The following is an 18,222-nucleotide window of genomic DNA, read 5'->3' on the forward strand; positions in this document are numbered from 1 at the left end:
CTGGGTATTTGCCCATGTAGGTGTGAGCAGAGGGGCCATGCAAAGGGAAAAGAATGGAGAAAGCTGAGACACTTGCGAAGAACATGGGGAACCGAGGCACGCCGTGGTGTAAGGGCTATTTTAGTGATATTCATATACAGTAGTGGAGCAAGAGCCTTCTGGTTTATTCTAAGCATTTGTCTTATCAAATGTAGCACATTTCTCATAAGAAACTCCTAAGAGCCACATGTCATCCAAGCAAAAATCAATACAAAATTCTACCCAAAATCATGCATGAACCTGTTCTTGTGTCAACAGGTATCTATCTAAGCTTATGCCCTCAGCTCTGTTCAGCTAGAATATGTGCACTGGCAACTAACTGGTAACCCACTTTCAGTCTCTAGAATGAAACATGTGGTCTGAATTCTCACAGCACCTGTGCATCTTGCGTTGCATTTACTATGATCTAAATTCTGTCCCCTACTTAACTGAGATCCCTTGGGAGCAGGGACTTTAATTCATTTTTGTAACTCCTGTGAGGCCTGAAAAAATGTGCTCTTATTCCATGATGCTTTTCTTAATATTTAAAATGACATTATTCATAGCGATAGAAAGGCTTAGTCTGGCATGGTATGGAAAGAGAATCAATTTTGGATCCAGAGTTTGAACCCTTGCTTGTTTATTCACATAACTTCAGTTTCCTTACCTGTAATGGGAGGATAAGAATAACCACCTTGAGGGGCACCTGGGTAGCTTGGTCAGTTGGGCATCTGACTTTGGCTCAGGTCACAATCTCATGGTTCATGGGTTTGAGCCCCGCATTGGGCTCTGTGCTGACAGCTCAGAGCCTGGATCCTGCTTCGGATTCCGTGTCTCCCTCGCTCTCTGCCCCTCCCCTGCTCGCACTCTCTCTCAAAAATAAAGATAAAAAAAGAAAAGAATAACTACCTTGCAAAAATGCCTTGACATTTGTGTGAAATGAGGTATGTAAGGTGTGCTCAGCACCAAGGAGGTGCTCAATAAAAAGGCAGCTCTGATTAATATCACCTGTGACAGTCTTCCTTACTTGCTACCCACAAAGCAGCATAGAGTTCTAGAGACAATCCTCTTTAAATGCCCTGTGGAAATATGTACCTTTTAAAGTCTGTTCCTATGTTTCTTTTTGCCATCTCAGTTTTTTGTTGTGAAAAACAGGAAAGGTAGTATTTCTTATCCTTTGTCACTGGAATGTTACAATATGTGTTTTCACTGATTAGATGTACAAAACGAAATCAGTTGCCTTTTACGATTTCAGTTCTCCTAAATAGCTTTGAAGTGTTACTTGGGATTAAATTGAAAAAGTAGGTTTGTTTTGAAGACAATAGAGTTAGAAAAACTGGATCTCAATGATAAAAGGAAGTAGTGATCAACTAATTTTCCTCATGTTTTAGATATCCGTCACACTCACTCACCGTAGGTTTTGTAATTGGAAAAAAACCCTTCCCCTCTCATAATTCTGACTTGCTTTCTTTCCTTTCTTAGAGAATTAGATGGAAAGCATATGGAGATTCAGAGTGTTATGAAAAATATTCTTACCATTTGTACTTAACAGCTAATAACGGAACCACCCTACAAGTTAAGTGTTGCATAACTCTTAAGTGCCAGTTACAGTGCATACAATTTACCAGGAAAAACATTTCCTCAAAGTAAGAAGTCACTACTTTTTAGATATTAAATGACTATTAAACAGACAGAAGCATAGCCATTCTTTTCAGAATTACTCATTCTATTGACTTTTAAAGCCAGAAAGTTTTGATCATTTTGACATATTCTCTTTGAAAAGAGAATTCTCTTTTCTAATTCCAGGTGCTTTCTAGATCCATAAACCTTCCTAAACTGTCTCTTCTCCTTAAATGACATGGTTGTGATTATAACAATGATTTGTTTCACTTTCCTGCCTGCATAAATGTGAACACTGGCATTATATATCTTAGATTGTAAGGTCTTAGCAGAAACAAGATTGATTTTTTTTTCTTTTTTCTTACCACAGCACCGTAGTACAATTATGCATTCAATAAATATTTTACCATTTGAGTTTATTTTCAGGACACCTGGGTGGCTCAGTGGGTTAAGTGTCCAACTTCAGCTCAGGTCATGATCTCATAGTTTGTGGGTTCGAGCCCCATATCAGACTCTGTGCTGACAGCTCAGAGCCTGGAGCCTGCTTCGGATTGTGTGACTCTCTCTTTCTCTGCCCCTCCCCCACTCATATTCTGTCTTTCAAAAATTAATAAACGTTAAATTAATAAATAAATAAATAAATAAATAAAATTTATTTGAAACACAAACTTCATGGATAATGATACCTTAACATAACATTTACTGAGCATTTGCCATATGTCAAACTGCTTGAAATGCTTAATGTGACCTTCACAAAACCTTTAAGACAGGCATTAGTTTATTCTTGAAAAGGTAGATGACAGTATGTTTTCCCCTAAAAAAAAAAAAAAACAGGTACATAAACTAATAAGTTCGGAAAAAATGTTCAGGGATACTTAATAGTTTCTTTTTCTTTGTTGTTAAGCGGCGCTAGTGAAACCAACATTGCAGGGTCCTGCTGAATATCTCTAAGCCAGAGTTCTATTTTAAACCTGAACACCAGCGATACCTTGGTATTGCACCATGGTTCATATCTCATGAAACATATTTTTGGGTGTGCTCAAAACGTGCTGTGACTCTGCAAAACTCGTCCTTGAAACTTGAAGGATAACTGTTTCAAAGAAAGTGAAAAACAGAAAAATTCATCAATAAAATAACTTGGCCTGTACACTTTAAAAGGAACGTGATCCCATTTTTTTTAACATGCTATAGTCTTAAAAACTATTTTTTTTTTCCTATTCAGACATCTATCAGTTTGGTGCAATGTTAGGAGTACGTATGTATATGATAATTCATGAGCTCAACAAATTTTACATCATTTAAATCCTTGTTTGAAAGAATCAGGCTACTTCTCCCTCTTAGAAACCCAAGGAAGCCATAGCAGATCATCCCAACAACAGAAGACAGAAAATCGTGCATCTGTTTCCCACCCCTCCCAATAAGTCTGCTAGTGAATAGTGTTTATTTCCAGATTATCTGCTAGCCACCCCATGCAGCAGTGGAACAGGGACCATGGTTCCCACAGAGGCCTTATAAAGAAAACCCAAAAAGAAAGCAAAAGAAGCCATCATGTCTCTTACTGGACCGTTTGAACAAAACGCATGGGAGTTATGTTGTCCGTTTCCCCTGACATATAACAGTTCCTTTTTACTTCTAAAGCAAAACTCAACCCTCTAAGAAATGATAACCGTGTAGTATTAAAAACAACAACAACAACTTTTAATTATTTGCTTTGATCTCCTTACCTCAGGGTTATCACAAAGCTTCCAATATATGGGAGCTCCAAGTTCCCAGCTTTCTTCCCTTATTCTTATTTAATACAGCTGTATAGTATTGCCTCCAGTATCATGTGTTTTACTCTTCTCTTACCTCCAGTGTGTACCAGCAGAGTTTCCAGGGCAATACAGAGGATCTTCACGTCTAACTCCTTCACCGTGCTCAGAATAGAGCCCACCACAATGATACATTATTACATAGGCGTCTGGTAACTTCTTGAAATCAAAACTGGGACAGACCAAGAGTTCATGTATTTTTTTTTTGTCCTCAAGTATTCTGAAGACATACTTGGAAATGAGAACAGTACTGTGTTTCCTGGTAGTTTCTTCAAGTGACTGATACTGATTTTGGATTTATAAGAAGGGCTTTTCCCACAATTCCTCCACTAATTGAAAAATGGACTTGAATCCTACCTCTTTCATCTGGCTGCTGACCAGATAGCCCTCTTCTCTGTATCCTCAGGGCCTGATGTGATGGTGATTCCAAGCCTACTCAGGCTGCCATCCATTTGAGTTTGAGTATTGTCACTGTCTGAAATTACTGCTACATTATCTCACCCACCAGATTGCCTGTGGCTTTAATTAGCGCAGTTTAAGCCCCAAAATGTAATGATGCTAACACATAAAAAAGTTTGTTTTTTGTTTGGGTAAAGATACAGAAATATTCCAAGTCAGTGGGGAATAGAGATTATCCTTCACATAGTTGTTCATGAATCTAAGCTGATGGCATCTTTGCCATCGTCAACACATGGTTTCCAAAGTTTCCCTGGACCTCATTATTCCAGAAGAGGGAAATAGTATGTAGAAGCATATGTGGGAGGTTTCATCCGTCCTTCCCATGAATCAAGAACCAAAAGGACAGGGATGGGGAATGGCCATTTCTCAACTCACATTCCATTAACTAGTATTCAGTCACGTTGCCACACTTAACTGCAAGGGGATCTGGGAAAAGTCAAGCCCTAGGTCCAGGAATAAAGGTAGAATGGATTTTATTGGACATCTGGCTGTCCCTTCCACAACCCAGGCCTCTGGTCATGACATACTCATGTATACCCTCATTCCCACACATGTATCACACTCTTCTCTTTTTCCCTCTGTTATTGCATGTACAGAAAGCCCAGGATGTCTTAGGATGTACAGTCTTCTCATCAGGTTGCAATGTATTTTCTCATGCCAGACAGTCAATAAACTAAGAAGACAAGTTTTCTGCCTACTGCTATACCTAATACACAATGGTGGAACTAAGATATCTGCAAAAAAAAGAGATGAATTTGAAACACATTATCAGTCAGTTGTCCATAGCAATGAGAGAATCTGATGGGCAACACTGTGAAGACTCCTGCCCAGGATATGGAAAGATCCGTTATTCTCTACGGCAATGCACTTACATTTGGTTTTGTACCTGGTAAGTTCTTCCTGGTCATTAAATTCCATGGCCATATTTGAACTGAGTGTTGAACAGTGTGCCCTGTGTATAGCTTGTGAGTATACAAATTTTGTAACACGTTTTCTAATGATGCTAGGGTTGTTTGGCTAGAGAAACAGGCAAAAGCTTTTTCAAGCCAGGCTGACACTTAACTCTGGCAACACAAATTCCCTAGAAAATTAAGTGACTTGTAGTCAGTTTACTTTCAGTCAGCTCCATTTGCCTGTAACTACACCCAAAGTTATTTCTGAGACAAAATTCTACATCTTTTCCTTTCTTTGTGGACTGGAATTAATCCTTGCCTCTAACTTAATGACAGCTCCTTTGAGGCATCTTAAATAATGGGCTATGATGAAAAGCAATATTCTTGATGTGATCTCAGCCCTAGGGCCGAGTTCTTTTGGTTAATGAGAAGCATTGATGTCTTTTCCCTCTAAGTCTTTGACAGTCTTATCTATCCTAGTGTTTTAAGCTCAGAAGCGTTTGCTTTTCCCAACACTCTGAGATTCTTAATTTCTTCTTGAAAATCAGGCAATTCTTTCCTAACTAAAGTCATTTTTTGTTATAATATTGTTAAAAGCAATAACAATTAACAAACACTAAAACTTGGGCTCTAACCACTCTCCTAAACTATAGATGCAGAAGGCACACAGTATCCCTTCCAAATTATTGTAAACAATGTTTACCAGATTACTTACTTCAGCATAGCATGAATAGTCTGCTTTGGGGAAGTAATATCTAAATCTTTGTCTCCTGACACCCAAATACTAAGCCAATGACATATATTTCAGGCTTTTGCTGTGGTAGAATCTCTATTTCTGTATTAGATAGGCTAAGTGCTATAACAAGGCAAAAATTTTAGGGTTCAGCACAATTAAAGTTTGTCATTTTGGTCACTGTCCAGTGTGAATCTGGGAAGGGAAGGGGAGAGATTTCTGTTCCATAAAGTCATTCAGGGATCTAGGCTCATAGTTCCTCTTGGTCTGCAAAGTCATCTTCCCAATCACCTAGTGGCAAGGAAAAAGAAGGGAAGGACACTCAGTTGAGGTTTTCTGGGCCAGACTGGCAAGTGGTATAAGTGGTAACCTTCACTCACATGCCATTGGCCAGACTTAGTTGCATAACCACAACTAAAGGTCATGGAAGCTAAGACTTGTTGTTTTAGCCACTATCTTCAGTAATATGTTAAACAGTAGCAGTGATAGTTGGCATCCTTCTCACTCTTTTTCTTAAAGGGAATATGTCTGAACTGAAGTTTCTCCATGAAGAACAATATAAGTTTTTTGTCTACAACCATTATAGTTTAAGAAAGCTCCATCCTAATTGCTAGGGGATATTTTTTTCATCAGCAACAGTTATTGAATCCTATCAAATGCTTTTTTTCTTCAGCTATTGAGAATTTGTAAATTTAAATATTTCTTACTGTTGTAATTATTGCTTGAATAGAACTGCACCTGATTTCAAGCCCAGGTTTTTCCACTACAAAAGGGTTTGGCAGCCACTCCTAAGAAGCTTCTGTGCAACATGGAAATAAAACTATGCATAGGAATGATGGTAATAAAAGAGAAATCATGAGGCACATCTTGCCTCCAGAGAAACACCACAAGTGTTCCAGGAATTGAGATGAGAGAGAAAGATCATGTTCAGCTGTAGGTTTCAAGAAAGACTGAAAGGGTTAGACACCAGACTCAGAAAAATATGAAGCATATATAAGAAGCATATGTAAGCCCAAAGTCAAGTTTGGGAGAGAAGGCTGGGGGTGGATCACAAGTTATACCCTATGAATCCTAATGCAAATACCACTTCTCTAGGTCATGTAAAAGCAGACTTTTCATTCAAGATGGTACAATGGACATGTGACTATTTTCTCTTTTCTAAGACGCCATCTAACAATAATAGTAAGGTATAAGAAGCAAAATGGAAAGAACAGAAAAAATAATAATAACAACAGATGAATATTTCAGTAAAGATCTGGAAAATGGAAAAGAAATTAAAGGGTTAACTGATGAATTAGAAAGGAAGAGGAAACATGATTTGTATATTAGAATTTTCCCAAAAAACAGTAAGCTACCTGGGGAATAACAAGACCACCTGTGTGAGTGTTGGTTTCTAGGGCCTAAAATGAGCAGTGGGGAGAGGCTGGAACAAAGAATTGTTACAGAATAGCATAGTGGTTAAAAACACAGTTCTTATGGCCATGACACATGGGTTTGAATCCAAGTTCTACCAGTACTAGTTGTGAGGTCTTGAAAATGCTATTTAACCTCTCTGTGCCCCATTACTCTTATTTGCAAAATAGGGTGATAATAACAGAAGTACCTTCTCAATGGGCTGTAGTGAGGAGTGAATGAGTTTATATATATATATATATATATATATATATATATATAACATTTAGAATAGTGATCAATTAATATCAACTGTTACGATTTTTATTATAATCCCATGAAAAGACATTAGACTTTTAAAAATGTACATGTATTACCTTGATGATTTATTATTTTCAAAATTTTAAGCCCATCCCAGGAGGATAAATATGAACGAATGAAGGTATGAACAAAGCCAAGAGCAGAGAATGTGCAGAAGCATGAGGAAGACATCAGCCTGTATTCTCACTGTGTGGCTGTCTGGGCACAAATGAAATAACATGTAAGGGATGGGAAAGGAATGCCATAGAAAAACTGAGACTTTCAAGTACCCCAGGTGCCTGCTGATAAAGCTGCACTGTGATTAAAAACAAGCAGGGGTGCCTGGGTGGCTCAGTCAGTTGAGCAGCTGACTTCTGTTCAGGTTATGATCTCACACTCTGTGAGTTTGAGCCCTGTGTCGGGTTCTGTGCAGACAGCTCAGAGCCTGGAGCTTGCTTCAGATTCTGTGTCTCCCTCTCTCTTTCTGGCCCTCTCCCACTCATGCTCTGTCTCTCTCTCTCTCTCTGTCAAAAATAAATAAACATTTAAAAAATTTTTTTTAAATAAATAAAACAAGCAAAAGGCCAAATTTATTATTCTGTGAGCAGCTTGAGGGCAGGGAATGAGTTTAATTCAAGTCTTTGCCTCCAAGGCACAGTTTTTGTTAGGCTTCCATTGGTATGAAGCGATCTCAATTATAGTTCACCTGCCTGGAGTTTAGAGTCTTCCCTTAACAGTAAAGAGAGTGACAAGCATAGGGTAGAAACATGCAGAGGAAGGCCAGACATCCAGATGATCTCTGGAGAGTACCTGTCATCTCAAGGACAGGGCAGATCCTGGGTCAGAAATGTCTGACAGACTGCATGAGTCCCTCAGGTGTATGACGTAAAGTTTAAACCAAAGGGTCTAATGTCACAACATGTAGTCCTCCCCCTCCCTATTATTCACACCAGATGCACCACGACAGCCTTGCCCTAGGAGTGAAGGTAAGGGATGTCTGAGGTTTCATGTCTCCCGTCCTAAGAGACAGGGTATGGCAGGGCCCTGGCCACACATCACATGCCTTCCCTTGATAGACTATAGGAAGACTGTGGCACATCTGTGTTGCTCAGCAGCATCGTTTGCCTAAATGCATACCATGAACTCCCAAAGTGACAATTTAGAATGTATAAGTTCTAGTGTATTTTGGAAATCTCAGAACATTACTTAACAGTCACACTATGATGGGTCTGTTAGATTTAATGACAAGGAATGTGGTTTGTTACATGTTTAAAAGATTACCAACCTGGGGGTGCTTGGGTGGCTCAGTTGGTTAAACATCCGCCCCTTGACTTTGGCTCAGGTTATGATCTCATAGTTTGTGGGTTCAAGCCCCATGTCAGGCTCTGCATTGACAGTGAGGAACCTGCTTGGGATTCTCTCTCTCTCCTCTCTCTCTCTGCCCCTCTCCTGTTTGCTCTCTTTCAAAATAAATAAACTTTAAAAATGTTTAAAAATTAAAAAAAAAAAGATTACAAAGGGGTCCAATAGTAAGAGCTCATTGTGTGTGTGTGTGTGTGTGTGTGTGTGTGTATACAGGTGCACACACGAGCACATGCATGTGTGTGGTTAGAAATGGTATTATAGCTAATTTTAGGGTGTTTTTTTTTTACATTTGCCTAGCTTTCAAATTTTCTATAATAAGCTGTATTACGTCTTTAAAGAAAAACTACAATAGAAATCACTTTTTCGAAGTTAAAAAAAAAAATCATGACCACACAGTTGCTAACTCACACTTCTTTAATGGATAAACTACATTAGTCCACATGGGGTTTTACTTACAAATAATAAAAACAGTCCTCTAGATCTATGAGTTCCTAGACTGTGTTGCTTGCCTGTCTAATATGTTCTGGTGACTGCTTAATTGTGGTTTACAGAGAATTGTGACTTCAGTTCAAATTAGGGACAAGAATTTCAGTCCTTCAGGGGGTATCCAAAATGTTCTTCAGTATAGATGGGTTGGCGAATGGAATTTGAGATGATCAGCACGTGCTGAGTGTTTTCTATTTATTTGAGCTTGGCCTTGAAGTTATATGACCCTAAGAGTCATTCCTAGATTTGATCTTATGCTCAGGCCAGTCATTTTGCAATAAAGAACATACAATTTCTCAAACCTCCCTCTTTCCAAGTTTTATGACTAGAGTTCAACCTGAGTTCACATTATCAGTTGATGAACATCACTCAGTGGAGCTTATTAACTGGGATTGTTGTCTCATTTTGGGTCTCTTCCAGATGTTTTTGCCAAATGCTATCAGTGCATCATATATTAGAACATGTTATTTCAGCCTCTACTTATGTTACTCACAGGATGTCCTTGACCCTTCTCATGGGCTCTTCTCTCCTGAGGGTAGTGTTATTTGTAATGAGATGTGCTCTGAGGAAAGCTAATAAAATAATTTTTAGACCATTTATCAACTGAAGTTGAGTAATTATTTCAAATATTGCCAACCATGTGAAAATAATTTCCATTCTCCGATGAAACATAATACCTTTAAATCAAAAGCAATCCGTTTAATGTAAGTCTTACTTACCCTAAATCAATGCAATTCTTTCTAGGCCTACTAAAGCACAAAAGTGCTGAATATTGTAATTTTCTCAGATCAAAGTAACTCCATCCCTAAGTATTTTGAAATTTAGAAAAGGGAGCACTGAAAAGTGACCAACATCATTTATTCTTACTACAAAAAATAGATGAGATTGTCTGGAACACAGTGACAGCCCACATTTTATCTCCCTAACTCTATTCTTATTTCCTACAACTCCCTCTACCACAAAGCAATCAGAGTAATTTTTCTAAAACTTAAAACATAAATTAAAACATAAACTACTTCCCGGGGTACCTGGGTGGCTCAGTCGGCTGAGCGTCTGGCTTTGGCTAAGGTCATGGTCTCATGGTTCGTGAGTTCGAGCCCTGTGTCAGGCTCTGTGCTGACAGCTCAGAGCCTGGAGCCTGTTTCAGATTCTGTGTCTCCCTCTCTCTCTCTGCTCTTCCCCTGCTCATGCTCTCTCTCTCTCTCTCTCTCAAAAATAAATAAATAAACGTTAAAAAATTTTTTTTAAAAAAACCCATAAACTATTACCCCTATTTAAAAATCTCCATTAGGCTTCCCATTGCACCAGAGCAAAACCCTTACTCTTCAGCATGCTCTTCAAGGATCTCAACTTCAAGAATCTCACCTTCCTTAGGCCAGATCTTATCTCTCCCTCCCCTACCCCCTTCAACCCTTTCCTTATTCATAGGCCCCAGCCACTGACCTTTTCTCCTGAAACTCCAACACGCTATGCTTCTTCCTTTCTTGTTCTACCTTTTTCTCCTTTTTGTCTTATATCTTTGCTTGGTTGCCTCCTGCATATCATTCCTGTCTCACACATTCAAAGGTTATTGATGGTTTTACTTTTTGTCTGCTTTGTTTACCACCATATCCCCAAAGCTGGGAATAGTGAGTGGGCAGAAAAACAATGACATTTTGTTGAATGAAATAGGTCTCTCCTGCCTACCCAAAGTAAAGCAGCTGCCTCTCTCCTTCCTCCATTAATTCTATCTCACTTTTTTCCTTTATTTTCTTCATAGCACTCAGTTCCTAGGACTCTTTATTTGTATAACTGGTTATTGGTAAGTCTCGATTCACCTGGCTAAAAAACGTTCAATCTTTTTTTTTAAAATTTTTTAATGTTTATTTATTTTTGAGAGAGAGAGAGTGAAAGAGAGAATGGGGTAGGTGCAAAGAGAGAGAGAGACACAGAATCCGAAGCAGGCTCCAGGCTCTGAGCTGTCAGCACAGAACCCAACATGGGGCTCAAACTCATGGACAGAGATCATGGTCTGAGCTGAAGTCAGACGCTTAACTGACTGAGCCACCCAGGTGCCCCAAAACATTCAATCTTTTATTCACTTACGCTATATGGAATATACATTTCCTATTACTTCCAGACATCTTGGAAACTTAATAAACTTTCTGGTCTCTTTTGTTAGTAAAGCTATTTCAATTTCAAAATGTGAAGTACAAAATTCATTGTACTTAACTGTTCCAGGTTGTGGTTCTCTGCCTGATGGTTGTAGCTGCTAATCTGGCTTACACAAACTGGCCACCAGTGGACTCTGGGAGTCAAAGTACAAAGCTGGATCTCTCAAAGGCATGGGGGAATCTCAGAGGATTTTGACATCACATGGGGATTATACCAGCTCTACCTCTTCCATTCTGGCTCAACTCCCATCCCCAACTTCTTGTCCCAAGGCTCTTACTGTTAATGTCACTTTGCTTTTATGCCAGATGTCAGCGACATAATTCTTTGCCAGCGACACTTTCTGCTAGATCTGCTGGATATTCTGGCATCTGTACACACCAAATGGATGGAGTTCAGCTGCTCAAGCGCTGCCCTTCTCTAAGCCCTGTTGTTCCATTCAGGTGTCTCTCCCCTACTCATATAAAAATAGGGCCATATCGGCAAAATGCTGCCCACATAGCCTTCCAACAGTAAGCAAAATGTCAGTCTCTCCTGTTTTCTTGCAGACGTCCTCAACTTTTATAAGCTTTTCTTTCAGAGTCCCTTTCCCTTCCCCACTTAGATTCTGGGAATAGAAAGCACCCTTCTTTCCTCCTCCATGTGTTCCCTACCAGATCACTGACCAGGAATCCCCGATGAGTTTCTTCCCTCCACATTGCTCACTTTCTATGAGCCTGGCCAGTAGAAAGTCTGGTTCTGTAAAGTCTAAGAGACTCCTGTGAGGTGGCTGGGCCCCAGAAGTGAGCAGCAGTTCAGTGGTTCTCTTTTGAATCAGGTGGTACTCAGTCTTTCTCATCATGGATGCCAATTATGAGAGAATGGGAATATCTCACAACAGCTTATAACATTGGCTTCCTTGTTTGTCATAAGCCACCTACAGCCCCACAGGCACCAGGATTTAAGTTTCCTGAGAGCAACGACTGTAGGGGTCCCTATATACCTAGACTAGTGAGTAGAAGAGAGACGTCACTCAATAAATAGGTGGTGGAATGACTGACAGGAAAGTTTCAAACCTTTCCCTAGGATGTATAAAATTTGTTAGAGCAATTAGCAGATCACATCCCCTAAAAATATTTAACACATTCAATGTTGCTTTTCAAAACGAACTTTTTCAGAACTCATCCTACCTCTGATCAATACACTTCTATTCAAACTTGCAGCCACACTGATAAAGATGCCAGCTCAGTCCTTGATACATGTTTTACCTAAGTCTCTTTTATGCTCAAAGTCCATCTTTAGCAATGAAAACCTCTCACACAACTGATTTCTTACAGAAATGTGTGTTTTCTGCATTGGTGGTTTGATCTTTGTAGACCCTTATGGATTTAACCCATCCTACAACTTAAAAGGTGAACAAAACATGGTTTCCCTTTGCAAAGAAACTTACCTCCCCTATCTTTACCAGCTTTGTTGTGAACACACCATTCTTCCCCTATTCAAAGAAAGCTTCATTTTGACTTTGTTTTAGTTACCCACCCTTCCCCATCATGTACGCTGGTTTCATCGTGGTTTAGTGTAATGACTTGCTTTTTGTATCTTCATTCCCTGTGCTTAACCACACCAAGTCACTCTTTATGCTGTGTTTTCAAATAGCGTGTTTCAATTGTCTCCCCAAGTCAATTGCTTTCAAATCAGGGACTGATTCACCTGTCACCACTAAACCCATATCACCTCACGTGGTAACGGGCATACATTGGGCATTTATAGATACTCACTGTGTAACTGAATGAATAAATGGATTGGTTTATTAAAACTCTAGTGAAATCTTATGAAACATTTACATTTTACATCAGCTTCTAAAATTAAAGCTTGCAATTACAGAGTGGAAAATGATATTGGTTTTGTTTTTGTTATTATTATTACTGAGAGTAGCATTATTATTTCTACTGTGAGTAGAAAAGCAGTAGATGGGCATAGAAATTACATGAAGAAAAATCTAAAAATGAAGGTCAAAATTCTCTTCCCTAGGAATCCTCCTCCCCTAGATGTCTACTTGGTTTCTCCTTCATATCCTTCAAATATACTCTCAAAAAAGTTTTAAGAGAAGCTCCCCTGATTATCTTTTAAAATAAGCAATCCCTTGCTCCCCACCCCCCACCACGCACACCTTCTAATGGATACAGTGCTACTGGCTGATTACTGCTATTAGCTGTCTCTGGGAATTGCCTTGCGCAGAAGAAAGTCACCTCACAAGGTCACACTCCCTTCCCCAGGGACAGCTTGCAACCACTCTTTGGTCATTGCAGGAGCATAAAGACCTGGGTTCCTTTGCCACAATTCAACACTATTCTGAAGGCCCTTCTCGGCTTCCCAGCTCCCAGGGTGTTAGTGGAGGCCTAGTTGTGTCTACTTTGTAGCCCAAGTTCTCCCCCCAAACAACCCTACCTCCTCCTGTTCTCTGACAAGTGTTGATCCTTTCAGTAAACTTTCTGCATTTAATCTCCATCCCAGTTTCTGCTTCCTGGACGACCTCCTTTCTTCCACTTTGTTTCTCTTCATAGCACTTCTTACACTTCCTGCTCTATCCTATATTCATTACTGACCTATTAGATATTCATTTTCCACTGTATTATGGACCACAACACCCCCCCCATTAAATTGTAAGCTCCATTTCAGCAGGTGCTTTGTTTTATTTGCTGCTGTGACCACAAAACTTGGAATACCGTAAGCAATAGATTTCAGTGGTAAATATTGAATGAATGAAAATTAGAATTTGCAAAACTATACCCTGGTTAGACAGCCATTGCTCAAAAGGGTTCTTAAACCTCAAATTTCACCATCTACCAGAAATCCAAAATACTTACAGTGGTATACATTAATTAAGATCAGAGCAGAAATTAAGAATATGAAAAGGCCATGCCCTAGCCTAATTAAGACTCCAACATTGAAAGTTAACATATCCAGGGGCTCCTGGGTGGCTCAGTAGTTGGTTAAGCTACTTAAGCTAGCTAAGTTAAGCTAAGCTTAGCATTTCCAGGGGCTTAAGTTAACATTTCCAGGGGCTCCTGGGTGGCTCAGTAGTTGGTTAAGCTAAGTAGTTGGTTAAGCATCCGACTTCAGCTCAGGTCATGATCTCATGGTTCATGAGTTTGAGACCCTCATAAGGCTCTGTGTTGACAGCTTCGAGCCTAGAGCCTGCTTTGGATTCTGTGTGTCCCTCTCTCTTTTCCCCTGCTCGCACACTGTGTGCGTGTGTCTCTCTCTCTCAAAAATAAATAAGTCTTAAAAAATTTTTTAAATTAATATTTCCAGCACTACTTCTGTTATGTTTCTATAATTTGGGTAACTTTGGTTGTAATAGCCATCTTCAGAATAATGATAACTAGAATTTGCATAGAGTGCTATGAGTCATAAAGCACTGCGTATATTATTTTCATTTGGTTTGATACTGACAAAAATCATGCAAAGGACACAGAATTGTGAAGTCAGCTTTACTGATGAGAAGATGAAGTCTCTGAGAGCTTAAATGATTTTTCAGTGACACAGCTGGTACCTGAGTCAACTCTGGGTTTGCTGACTCCAAAGCCACTGTCCTTTCTCTCAGGACACTATCCCAAGAACTCCCCACAGAGTCCTCTACAAAGCTAAAGTTGTGCGGTAACACCTATAAGAACAACAAAATGTGAACAACTCAGTCACCCATTTAAAAGATATCCTGTGTGCAGCTTATTTAAAGTTAGTGTTGATAGTATATTTACGGAAGCAACATTTTGTGGAAATTCTGAGTGATTTGTTTTGTTTCATTTTTTACACCTGTATCTGTGAATTAATGCCATAGATCTTCTGGACAAAAGACACATCCTACTTGCTAATTCTTATACCTCTAAACATTTATTTGCAATTCTTTGTCCTTCTTTGGAAGAAGATATGTAGAGATGACCCTTGAACAGCACAGGTTTGAACTGTGTGAGTCCACTTATATGTGGACTTTTTTTAGAGTACCCTACTATAAATGTATTTTTTTCCTCCTTATCATTTTCTTAATAACATTTTCTTTTCTTCAGCTTACTTTATCGTAAGAATACAGTATATAATATATATGACACACAAAATATGTGTTAATTGTTTATGTTACCAGTAAGGCTAATAGTCAACAGTAGGCTATTAGTAGTTAAGTTTTGGGGGAGTCAAAAATTATATGCAGATTTTCCACTGCATGGCAGGGTCAGCGCCCCAACCCTCATGTTGCTCAAGGATCAAGTGTATTTCACCCATCTATAAAATTGACTTGCTTTTGGTTGTTAGTGACTTACATTCTCTTTTACATATTTTGAAGACAGAAATATAAAAAAAAATCATACTGGGCACGTGGCTGGATCAGTTGGTAGAGCATTTGACTCTGGATCTTGATGTTTCAGTTCAAGTTGCCCATTGGTATAGAGATTACTTTAAAAAGATGAAATCTTTTTTAAAAATTCATATAAACAAAAGCAAAGAAAATTACATATAGCATCTCCACAAAGAGATCATATTATCACACTAATATTTTTATATATCCTTCCAATACTATACATATATGATGCTATATGATATATATACATATAATACTTATTATTTTACTAATTTATTTTCCCTAAATCTTTTTCTGACGATACATAAATGTTGTCTTCTCATTTGAATATCTAGAAATCAATTAGGATTTAAAAATCATTTTAAATTTGTAGATAAGTTCTTACCAACACTGATACACACAATTAATATGATTTCCCACAGCAAATAAGTCAATAATGACCTAAAACTTCCACCTTAAAAATAAAAGGAAAACATTTATGTAGAAAATCCAAAATAATGGACCAAAATATTCCTGGAACTAATGAGCAGGACACAAGTATAATATACAAAAGTCAATTGCCTTCCTGTATACCAGCAATGAACAAGTGGAACTTGAAATTAAAAACACAATACCATTTACATTAGCACCTAAGGAAAGTAAATACTTAGGTGTAATTCTAACAAAATAAGTATAAGATCTATATAAGAAAAACTATTAAACTCTGATGAATGAAATGTAAGAACTAAGTAAATGGAGAGATATGCCACATTTATGAATAAGAAGACACTATATTGTCAAGATGACAGTTCCTCCCAACTTGATCTAAAGATTCAATGTAATCCTCATAAAATTTCAGCAAGTTATTTTGTGGATAATGACAAACTGATTCTAAAGTTTGTATGGACAGGCAAAGACCAAGAACAGCTGACACAATATTTCAGGAGAAGAAAAGGTTGGAGGACTGACAGTACCAGATCTCAGGACTTACTATAAAACTATAGTAGCCAATCCAGTGTAGTATTGGTGAAAGAATAGACACATAGGTCAATGGTGCAGAATAAGTGGCCTAGAAATAGACCCACATAAATATAGTCAACTGATCTTTGGCAAAAGAGCAATGGGAGCATGATGGAAAAAAAGATAGTCTTTTTAAAAAATGGTGCTCAAACAACTGGACATACTACATGCAAAACAAAATCTGGACACAGAACTTAAACCTGTCACAAAAATTAACTCAAAATAAATCATAGACATAAATGTAAAATGCAAATCAATAAAACCCTGAGAAAACCTAAATGAACTTGGGTATGGTGATGACTTCATAGATAAAACACCATAGGCATAAACCATGAAAAAAATTATTGATAAGCTGGGCTTCACTAAAATTAAAACTTTCTGCTCTGGAGGAGCTGTTCAGGGGCACCACCAGGAGCTGCCACATCCAAGACCGGGAGCCGCTGCCATCAGGGCCATGGTGTCAGCAATCAACACTGTAGACACCTCTTACTAGGACATGCTTCACGATGCCCAAATGGATTACTATGGCACCTGCCTGGCAACCTGCTCATCAGACAGGTTCATCAGAATCTTCAATGTGCACAATGGAGGGAAGATCCTCATTGGTGACCTCAGGGGTCATGAGGATCCTGTGTGGAAAGTGGCCTGGGACCACTCTCTGTATGTCAACATCCTGGCATGCTGCTCCTTTGACAAAAAAATCCTTATTGAGAAAGAGGAGAATGGCATCTGGGAGAAGACGGATGGACAAGCATATAGGATACGACTTCCCAGTAAATTCTGTGTGCTGGGCCCTTCCATGACTATGGCCTATATCAACTCAGATGGGGCCATATCCCTGCTGTCGTACACAGGAGATGACCAGTGGGAAGTGAAAAAGATCAACAACGCTCACATTATTGGCTGCAAAGCAGTCAGTTGACCCCCTCCTTTTGAACCTGGAAGCCTCATAGTCCAGCTATCGGTGCAGAAGCCCAACTGTATTAAGAAGTTTGCATCAAGTGGCTGTGACAACCTCATCAAGCTGTGGAAGGAAGAGGAGACCAGCCAACAGAAGAAACAGAAGCTACAAGTGCACAGTGACTGGGTTCGAGATGTGGCCTGGGCCCTCTCCATTAGCCTGTTCACCAGCACCATCACTAGCAGCTCCCAGGATGGTCACATGTTCATTTGGACCCATGACGATGCCTCAGGCAATATGTGGTTGCTCAAACTGCTGCATAAGTTCAATGATATGTGGCATGTGAGCTGGTCCATCACGGCCAACATCCTGCCTTTCTCAGGCAGAAATAATAAGGAGGCCCTGTGGAAGGAGTCCATCAATGGGCAGTGGGTGTGCACCAGTGATGTCAACAAGGCCCAGGATTCTGTGCCTGCTTCCATCACAGCGGACGAGCAGAATGAGTAGTGACAAGACAGGTGAGGCCCACTGCTGTCTCCAGGACTTCTTCTTCTGGACCAACTGACCAAACAGCCCAGAGGAATAGCTCCAACAAGATTACTTTCCCAGAAGCAGCTACAAATGCAGCCAGATTGATTATGTGATTTAACACAGTTTGAAATGGTTTGTAATTTACTGTCCTGCAGAAAGAGTTCATGTGATGAGGAAAAAGCTACAATGACCTTCAAATCTACCATTTTAAAATATGTTTTGCCATTTTT

The 18,222-nt window shown here is 39.1% G+C and overlaps 1 pseudogene; it reads left to right on the plus strand.

Annotated features, from left to right (window-relative positions):
* The first annotated feature begins 16,639 nt into the window (after positions 1–16,639).
* On the plus strand, positions 16,640–17,968 carry LOC106983796 (protein SEC13 homolog; annotated as a pseudogene).
* The last annotated feature ends 254 nt before the right edge of the window (positions 17,969–18,222 follow it).

The sequence above is a fragment of the Acinonyx jubatus genome, chromosome B1, assembly GCF_027475565.1.
Source record: "Acinonyx jubatus isolate Ajub_Pintada_27869175 chromosome B1, VMU_Ajub_asm_v1.0, whole genome shotgun sequence".
NCBI lineage: Eukaryota > Metazoa > Chordata > Mammalia > Carnivora > Felidae > Acinonyx > Acinonyx jubatus.